The sequence below is a fragment of the Muntiacus reevesi genome, chromosome 2 (genome assembly GCF_963930625.1).
Source record: "Muntiacus reevesi chromosome 2, mMunRee1.1, whole genome shotgun sequence".
Classification (NCBI taxonomy): domain Eukaryota; kingdom Metazoa; phylum Chordata; class Mammalia; order Artiodactyla; family Cervidae; genus Muntiacus; species Muntiacus reevesi.
The window spans coordinates 189583014-189593936 of NC_089250.1; positions in this window are offsets into that span (position 1 = coordinate 189583014).

Here is a 10923-nt window from a genome sequence, read left to right on the forward strand (position 1 = left end):
GCCGGAAGCTGGGAGGCGGGAACCGGATGGTCGCGTCACTTCCAGGATCGCGGGGTCGAGCACTTCGGCGTCGGGGCGTTAGGGATTGGCGGGCTCTAGCAAACTGAGGTAGGTTCTCCGTCTGCGACCTGAGTCGCTAAGACGAGGGGCATGGATGCCTCTCAAGTTTCTTCAACTCCCGGTATCTGTGAGGAGCTGGGAGCAGCCTGGCAACGCCTGGCTCTCACTCTTCCCCGAAAGCGGGCGAGCGCCCTGAAGCGGAAAGGGAGGCCAGTCCGCCCACCCGGTGGGTCCACCCGCTCTGGGTGGACCCCGACTTTGGAGCAGGAGGCGCGGGGCGTGGGGAATCTGGCCCTACCACCTACCTACCGGGTGACCTGGGGCGAACCCCCGCCGCTGCCCAGCCACAGGCCTTTCCCCGCCGACTGGTGACGGTTCCGTGCACTGGAAACACCGGACGAGTAGTTAAGCGGTGTGGGGCCCGAACGGTGAGCCGGGGCCTGTCTCCTGAGCTTCGAGTTTCACGGAGGAGGGAGGTAAGAGCAAGTGCAGACTGGAGAACGAGAGAAGGCCCCTCTCCCTCCCCGCGGCCCCAGAGGACCACTGGCTACCTGTTTCTCCTGGAGCTTTCCAGGGATGTTCTACGTATGTTTAGGAAAGACTTTAACTTTTTTCTCTTTATGGATGGTTGGGCTTCAATTTAGTTTTCTTCTTTTTTAAGACAACTAGTAGGCTCTATACCCATCGTTCTGTACGTTGCCCGTTTCTCTTAAAGTATCTTAGAAGTTGTCCAAGTCAGTACTTAAGGCTTTGTCTCTCTCTCTCTCTCTCTCTCTCTCTCTCTCTTTTTTTTTAACGGCCATATGGCCTTTCACCACGGAAGTAAACCAGAGTTTTTTTAAGGAGCTTTTTGATGGATATTCAGGATGGCTCGTTTTGCAAAGAGCTACAGATACATGTATATATATGGCTGAGTCCATCTGCTGTCCACCTGAAACTGTCACAACATTGTTAATTGGCTATACTCCAATACAAAATAAAAAGTTTAATTAAAAAGATTAAGTACAAACTACTGTACATAAAATAGATAAGCAGCAAAGATTTACTGATAAATTAGCTGAATCGCTGTGTTGTACACTTAAACTAACACTATATTGTAAATCAAATGTTTCTTAAAAAGCTATGGAAATTTTAATATGAAAGAATGGGAGTGGGATGCCTTCCATGTCAGTGGCTTTCAAGGAAATGCTCCTTCCCCATTGCCAAAGCTGAAAAAAGGGGAGTTCTGCTGTTCTCTAATACTGACTTTGTCTTTTTTTAAAAAAAATTATTGAAATACAGTTAATTTACAGTATTATGTCTCGTTTTGTCTTTTTTTTTTCATTTTGTCTTTAACCAAAAACTTGTAGGAAAAATGTTCTAAACCTTTGGCACCCATTCCCAGTTGCCTGTTTTAGAATCTGTTTAGAATTCCATTTAGAATTCCAGATTCACTTGCTAGCAGATTGGAATTCATTTTAACATGATCATGAGCTGTTACTTTAGGCTTCATGTAGTGTGTCTCCTAGTATTCTGAAAAGAGCATTAGGGCTGCCACATGTTGTCACCTGAATTCAAGTCAAGAACCAGACTTCCAGGCCTAGGGAACAGCATGAATTCAGGTAAAAGAGGATGGTGGTGTTTGGAAGTAGTAAGTGGCTGGAGTGGGGATGCACAGAGGGGAGAAAGAGATGAGGAAGGTTAAGGAATTTATTATCAAGCTGAAGTTTTATATTTTAGAGAAACCATACGGATACAAGGTTTTTGAACTGGTGTCAGGGAAAAAGAGGAATTAGTGATGAGTTAGACTTTAGGAAAGTTGATCTTTCTGTGGTATTGTGGTTAAAAGAGTCATATGCCCACAAATTCACTGAAGCTTTTAGTGATGGAGTTTCATTCCCCTATCCCTTGAGTAAGGGCTTGACTTAATGATTGGCTTTTAGTAAATAGAATAGAGCAGAAGTGAGGGGATGGCACTTTGGAGATTAGGTTATAAAAAGACTATAGGTTCAACCTTAAGTGTTCTTTTCCCCTGCCTCTTTCTGTTATTCAAATTACTTGCTCTGGGTGAAGCTTTGAGAAGTCCTGAGACTACTTAGGCAACCAAGTGAGACTTTCCTGGTGGTCCCATGGTTAAGACTCCAAGCTTCCACTACAGAGAGAACTAAGATCCCACAGGCTGGACAGCAAGGCTGAAAAGAAAAAAGGAAACTGGAAATACATAAGATTGCCAAAGGAAGCAGCAGAGAGAATAGAGGTTTGGAGAAACCCTCAATTAGGAGACAGGAGGAAAAAGAGCCTATAAAATCAAGAAATAGTTTAGGATGTAAAAGAAAACCAAGAGGGTGCTTAGGAATGGAGAAGTGAGGATGTGTTAATACCATAAATACTGAAGAACTGAAAAGCCATTTGTTGGGCAGTTAAGTTATGGTGACCTTATAGAAAACAATTTCAGTGAAAGGATTATGAGAGATATGAGTAAGAGAGGAAAAAAATGGAACATTGGTTATGTTTTAAGTTTTTATTTACCATTAGGGCAGATGAAAGTAAAAGTGAAAGTGAAGTCACTCAGATTCTTTGCGACCCCAAGGACTGTAGCCTAACAGGCTCCTCCGTTCATGGGATTTTCCAGGCAAAAATACTGGAGTGGGTTGCCATTTCCTTCTCCAGGAGATCTTCCCGACCCAGGAATTGAATCCGGGTCTCCCTCATTGTAGGCAGATGCTTTACCATCTGAGCCACCAGGGAAGCCCAGGCTAAGGCAGATGAAGTAAGTGAAAATATTTTCGTGTCCCAGGGAATTCTTTATATTGCCAGTTCTCCTTACTATCAGTGATAATGTACATAATAGTATTTGCTTATCTACCTCTCTGTCTTCCCTGGTGACTCAGTCGGTAGAGTCTGCCTGCAGTGCAGGAGACATGGGTTCAATCCTTGGGTCAGGAAGATCCCCTGGAGAAGGAAATGGCAACCCACTCCAATATTCTTGCGTGGGAAATCCTATGGACAGAGGAGCGTGGCGGGCTAGTCCATGGGGTCACAAAGAATTGGACACGATTATGTATCGAAATATAGATTTATATAGATATAAATGCTATGTCAACTTCTATAGCATCTGTTGAATTACTAGTTAGCATTTTTTATTTCTCCACAGATTGAGCATCTGTGGTCTTAACCTATTCACTTTCGATCCATAGGTTACAACTCATGTATGTACTTATCACCAAGGAGTTTACAGCTTAACAGGGCAACAGGGCGAAGTAAGACCTATGAGGCAGGATGTGATCAATGCTGTAATTTTTATAAGCTGTCACATGAACTCAGATTACTTACAGACTGAAAGAATAGCAATATTAAGAGTTCTTCTCTAAATTTAGTGTTTTCACTGTTGTGTGATAGTGACTGTTGATTAGTGTGTTTCCTCTATGCACTAGATTGAGTCCTTTGAGACCAGAACTGTCGTTCAAGTTTACTATACACAGGGTCTGCGTGGCATGTATTGAGTGGACACTGAATCTGTGAATCCCTTCTTACCTTCTGAAGCTTTACTCTTTTAATTTTCCTTCTATTCCATTGTCTTCCTTTTTCCTTTTCTCCAGTAGCTGTCTTTGTGCTTCATGTGTGTTCTTAAGAATTAGTGCCCCCCCCCCAAAAAAAAAAAAGAATTAGTGCCATCCTGTTTCTTTCCCCTACCTTTTTTTGTCTTTGTAGCCAAGTGCTTTTAGCTTTCTCCTAACTCCATCATTTCAATCACACTATTACTATTCCCTGTAAAGTCACCAATGACCTTTTAATTCAAATAATTTTTAAAAAAATCCTCATTCTTTTTGCTCTGTTGTATTTGAAACCATTCTCATGTTCAGTGAAATTTCTCAAGGAATTTTACCCCTTCCGAAATATTCATGCCTGCTATTTATTAAGACCTGAATTAACCATTAGTGAGCACTAGTTTTAAATGTGAATTGTACTTCATTTGTTTCTGTATAGATGTAGTTGCTACAATATGTTATTTAACTTTGGGATTTATGTTGGAAAATATTTTACTCTTATCAATTAGTCTTTTAAAAGAACTAACCTGAAAAACTAATCCATATTCTATAAAATTTCACTCAGTACCTGAGGGTAGATATTTCATTCATAAATTAAGTAACTTAAATTCTTCTTAAACTGCTGTCAATCCTACCTCTCCTTTTTAAAACTTTTTAAACTCAAGATACTGTTGAACACACACAAGATTAATACTCTGTAAACTCTATCCAGGCTCCACCTATTTAATTACATTATTTATGCCCATCTATCCTTTATTCACTTTTAAATGAATTAAATATGATAATCGCCAGCCAAAATGAAAATTATACTTGAAAAGGAGTAATAAAGGCAGTTCTATCAGTGGAGATTGAGTTAAAGGAAAAGCAATAAGTGTCTTGAACCATATGTGCAAATTGCTTTTTAAAAATTAATACATAACATCTTGGGGAAGAGATCAAAGTAATTAGCATGTACATTTCTAATGGAACAATTACTAAGTTTTGTAGTGTTTCTGTTCTAGTAAGCATAAGTAAGAGTCAGTCAACATTTTGAGTACCCAGGCTCACTGAATACTACTGCTTCCCTGAAGGTACTCAAAGAGGTCTCTCTTTATTCTTGAAATTTTTTTAGTAGTTGCAAAATCTGTCTGCTTATTAACAAAATGGCATCAACTATATGCAAAGTAGTATATAATCATATAAAGGATTTAATAAATCATAATGCAACTACCTGCTAAGAATGTATGAAGATGTTGCTGGATGGTAAACAAAGTTTAATAACAAATTTAATAATGGAGCTCAAATTCTAGTTACTTGAAGATAAATATTTGCTAGAATCAACTAGTAAATCTAGACAGCCCTACAGAATTAGGATAATTATTAGTACAAATGGCAAAACAAGCCATATAGTTAAATATCCAATGTCTGGGTTATCTAAAAGCAATTTTTAAAATGTTCTGTCAGTGTCCTCAAGATCCATCTTGGTATTGAAATTTGCTAGAAAATATTGATCTAGGCATGAGGTGAAACAGTATTGCTAACAGTACAGACTGTGACATAAGGGAAATAGGAAGAATATGGTCTTTTTGGTCAGAAAGATCTGAGTCTGGATCCTAACTCAGTAATATAGTAGTTATTTAGCTTTGGACAAGTCAGCTAATCTCCCAAGCCTTTTTTTTTTTTTTTTTTAAATGTGTAAGAGTTCTCCATTGGAATTGTTAAAGAGAATTGAATGAGATATATATGTACATAGTACCTGGCACAGACTGTAATAGGACAGGGTTAGCCCTTTGCTGAAAATAATCATTTTAAAAGGATTGAAAAGTGAAGTGTGCATCTTAGGGTCTGAAAGAGGGGAGGTAGTGTACCTAAACTCAAGGAGGGAAGAAGAGGTTGATAAGAAATTACTAGATTCTGATTAAAAAAAATTTAGGGAATGAAGGCCCTAGGGAATGAGAAGCAGGAAAACAGTAAAACTAGAGAAAATTTCAGTAGGGAAACTATTAACCTGTTTGCTGTTCCTGTTTAGCTCTCTCCTTGTATCTGTACAGCTATGTGGGTGCCTTGAGCACCTATAGGAAGACAGCTTTTTAATCCTATCAGCCTTAATTTAGAGGAATTATATTCCCTGAGAAATGTCATCAAGACTATTCTTAAAAAAGTAATTTCTAGGCCTAAAATTTGGTAGGGGGGTACTTTGGGCACCATGGATCATCTTTTATTATTGAAGATAAGCAGCTGACAACTTCTTGGAGGACTGTGTTCATTTAACCATAACAGTATGTAATTGGTAAATGTTACTGATAGTCAAAGTGCATCTTTCCTTAAATTAGGAAGGTTTTCAATAGCCTCAATATTTGGGCTTCCCTGATAGCTCAGTTGGTAAAGAGTCCACCTGCAATGCAGGAGACCCCAGTTCAATTCCTGGGTTGGGAAGGAAGATCCCCTGGAGAAGAGAAAGGCTACCCACTCCAGTATTCTTGACTGGAGAATTCCAGTCCATGGGGTCACAAAGATTTGGACACAACTGAGTGACTTCCAATAGTCTCTGTGAAGTATGATAGGTCATCAATAAGGGATCAATAAAAGAACTTCTAAAAGTTATTCATACATGTAGTTTAATAAAAATCTACCAAAAAAAGAAAACAAGGACTTAGCCCTGAGATTTAATCAGTAGAGGTACAAGTCAGATGAACTTGGCTGTAACAACATGAAAGTCTGATAGGGACAATCTAATATTTTTTCTCTTAGTATTTATTTGGCTGCACGGAGTCTTAGTTTTCTGCGTGGGTTCTAGTTCCCTGACCTGGGATCAAACCCAGGCCCCCTGCATTGGGTGCACAAGAGTCTTAGCCACTGGGCCATCAGGGAAGTCCTGGGACAATCCAGTGTTAGAACTGACAGGGCACATCAAAGGGAACAGAGTGAGGCAGGCACTCAAGATTGATAGATTGGGAGGGAAGCTCAAGTTATTTCACCACCTTTGAGTAATACTAAGTGGTCTGTGTTTGGTAACAGCCTTATAAAAGCAGATAAAGGGAGGAGATGTGAAGCTTTTCTCTCTGGCTTATTTACTTATTTGCATTTCTAATGATAATTCAAACAAATGACCCAGCAGTAAAGAGAATAAATTAGTGATTAGACAGGTGGGTTAATTTCTGAAACCCCTGGAAAAAAAAGACAACTGGGTGCATAACATGATTCCATTTACATCAAGTTCAAAAACAGGCAAAACTGATCTATGGCAGAGTAGTGATTGCCTTGGCAGGAGGAAGGGATGGATTGGAAAGAGGCAGAAAGAAACTTTCTGTAGTGATGAAAATGTTCTGTATGTTGATGGGGATGTTAACATAATTGTATACACCAGATAATTCATTGTTAAAACTTGAGATCTGTGCATTTCTCTGTATGCAACTTTTATCTGAATAAAAAAATTCTCCTTTGTGTACACATTCTGTCTGCTGGACCTTCTTTATAAATAGTAATTACTCTTCAGAATCTAATCTTTCAAAATTTCTTTTATTCTAAAACTAAGTGTATTTACCAGGAAAATAGCAAAGATGGCCATGGAGATAGTTTTTGTTTGAAGTATAACAATTTGTGTGATTTATTAGCAAACACAAAGTTCTTTAGGAGGACTGTACTGCTCAATTCAGAGGGGTGAAGTCTCAACCTAGAGTGACAAACAAGAGTGTAAAGCAAATTCAACATGTTTCTTCCATTATGCCTGCTCTAGCTAAACTGTTGTACTAACAGAAATTATCAGTAGCCTGGCTCTTCACTAAACTCATAGAACTTTTGGTGAAAATGCCTTTGACATGCAAATTATAGGTGCATATAAATCATAAAATTACAACTTCTTTTGTTGCTTATTCTTGTTTATTTCACTTTTAAGACTAATGTTGAGTTTAGAGGACAAATTAAATACAAAGAACCACAAAAAGATGCCATGACCATGTATGACTTTTCGAAATCTTCATGCTAGCATCAAATTTTGGTTCTTTTAAAATTCGGAAAACTTAATTGTAATTTGGTCATCATTTATTCTAGATTGGGAGATAAAATTATCCACTACAAAGCTAAAACATCCAAGGTACTAATGCTATTTTTCTGCTTTAAGATGCGTTGATACAACTTTTGTATTTGACACTGGTTCTATGGGCCACAAAGTATAAAAAATATTGTCAGTCTTGCACACACTGCTCTGCAGTGCCTGTGTGTCTGACGCCTGAACACAACATTGAGAACTGTAAAGAAAACATACACTCAGAGTATGACACAATACAGTAATTACAAACAAACGGACAAATCCTTCAAAAGGGAAGATGACAATTTTTATTGTTATTACAAAAGCAAATTTTTAAACTTCAGTCATTTGAATAATTGCAAGAGCAGACTAAGGGCTTAATCCTCACACAGGCACCAAGTCAGGCACAGTAGGTAGCTACAAATCATAAGAAAAAGGTTTCTTTACCTTGGATTCCCATAATTCCTACCTAGAGCAGTCTGCCATGCTTTGGAATTAGGTTAAAAACCCAGCAAACCTAATCAGTTCCCTTCAATTCTGTTTTTTAAGAAAGGAGAGCTAGGTATTAACCTGCCATCTAGTGAAAACTAGTCACTAAATCCTGGCCTGAGAGAGAGCCACATTTCTTCTAGAACAAAGAGAAGAAACTAGTTAACGAGGACGAGTGCCAAATGTTAAGTCCTTAAAATGCAGACCTGGGCTCAGACCTGTTTCACCTAACGCATGTGGGTGGTCTGGTCGCCTGAGGTGTGCGGGAGCTGCAGCTCGGCACAAACACTCTTCCCAGTCAGCAGGCAAGGAGGTAGCGGGGACTTGGGCTGACAAGCACTACGCTCAAGTGCCCGGCAGAGGGGAGCCTCGGGAAGCACAACGTCATTCTGCCTTTGCTGTCCACAAACCTGAGGTCTCCACGGTACGTAGTAAAGGGCACAGTGGCATGTGTGACAAGGCAGAAAAGACTACCACCATTCTGAGGGTCACTTAAATCCTGCCTAATTTTCCACCTAATCAGACATGGTGCCTTTCTGCTTCTCCCTTATTTTGGAGAACACTCCCAACATTCCCACACCTCCATGCCCTTAAAACACTTCTTAATAAACAACTCAGCTAGCACATTACTGTTTCAAGGAAGCATAGGATTAGAGGTATGTGAAAAGTGTATTTACTGAAGGAAGACTCAGTTATGTCCTAGGATATTGAAAATTAAGAATATCCTAGAGCCAAAACTATCATAAGTTGAACCAAATTTACCCTATCTGAAATTTGGCAGTACATTGGTTCAAATGGAATCCACTGAACTACAGGGAAATAAAAACACTTCCTATTCCATTTACTATGAAATCTAATATAACTGCTAAATTTAAACCTACTAGACTTTGAGTTGTGCATGTGTTAAGTACATTTATTTACTTAAGTTGCTGCCATGGCAAGATCTCTAGAGGAAAGAAACACGATCGTAAACGTGTTAGATGACATCTGCTACAATCATGGAAAAAATCAGCTGGAGGAAATATAAGCCATGTTATTTGGAGACAGAAAATCGTCCCCTAAATTCTGTTGATTGCTATCTACCTTATGTATGTATGTCTGTGAGAGGATTAATGGCACAGTTTATTCTGATAAGATAGGCCAACACTGAACATTTAATCATTCTACAGTCAGCACTATAGTGCTGTTACCAGAATTTTCACAAAGGGTTTTTAAAAGCTGAAAGTTGCTTGATGTTAAGAGCTGTAATAGAAACTTTCCTACCCAAACCAATGAAGCTGTCATCCATGAAGCAGCAGTGCATAAGAAGTCCACGTCAATGAGGAAAGGTGCTAGAGTGCTGTCAGATGGAACAGCCATCAAAGACCACGGAGTAATTACAGTCACAACTAGTGTTTCTGAAGATTGCCAGGGAGTTTTCTTGATTTTTTTTCCCAAAAGTTCATCATGAAAGCAGTTGTTAAGCATAAGTTCACCTTTTTCTTGGGTTGCAAAACTGCAGCTGGTTGAATGTATGACCCCCAGTATCTGTAGCACTTCAGCTGAGGATGCCAGTATCTGTCAATTGCATCACATTCAAAGTCCATCCTATTTTGTAAAAGTAGTTCTTATAGTTTATGTAACTAGCAGACAAGTATGAACTACCTCATTACAGTGAATAACCTTATTCTTCTACAATTCACAAAGTTTTTACATTCAATTATCACATATTTCAAGACTCAATTCAAAACAAATATACATGGGCTTAATTATTCAAGAATACCTTACTATTTGTCACTTAATTTCATAGCATTATATACTCGGTCCATCTCTTTTAGTTTGACTTTACATACATAGATTTTCACTGGATGAATTATGTTTGCAAGTTAAAAACAAGAAACGTATCTCCCCTTCTCCCATAGTAAGAAATAAAAGGTTTAAAAATGGCAATTATTTAATGTTTATTTCAATTATCTTATTAATTTAAAAAACTATGATTAAATAATCTAACATGAAAGCTGTATAAAGAACATCTTAATGTAAAAAGATGCAAAGAAAATTGTGATTCTAACATATCTATGCTAAAGACAGAAAAGAAAAATGTTTAGGTCTGTAATATCCTAAGTCTGTAGCCAATTACCCTGTTTTTGCATTGTCAACAATATAAACACACTTGCAGAAGACAAAATGACAGCATAGGAATCTGTATATTGCTTTTCATAGGTCTAACATCTCCCCACACTGCTAGTTCAGTTCAGACACATCTGCCTGTCCAAGTAACCAGGCAGTGTAGTGAAGATTTTAAAATGCATCAAGTAAGCATTCTTCCCACAGAACTTCAAAGCCCACAAAAATGTATGGTGTTGGTCAATTTAACAGTGAGGTTTCTTCTAAATAATCTTACTTGCATAAATGTGCAAGAATCCATCAAAAGTTTTATTTCATAATTATATTTATTCTATTTTTTTAGAGGTAGGCCCTTCACAGTTGATATCCAAGTCATTTTGAGTCTTGGCAACATGCACATAATATTCTAAAAGTAACTGTTTTAATAGCAAACATAACTTTTTAAAAAAAATGTGTTCAATTTAAAAATGGAAATATATCTCTGGAAATATTTCAGTGACTCTTGAGCTTTTAAAGATTCATTAAAATCCAAGCAATTGCTAGTATTTTGTTCTTATTAACTTAGTAGTATAAAAAGTTATAATGTACTGATTAAAGCTCCACATACTCCAGAAAACTAAAGCCCAGATTTGCAAACATACTATAACTTAAATTTCATGCAACTTTAATAGCCATGAGTATAGTTATAGGAAACTGCAGGACAGTAACTGTGCTCTGTCCATAAGATGTAGCCTC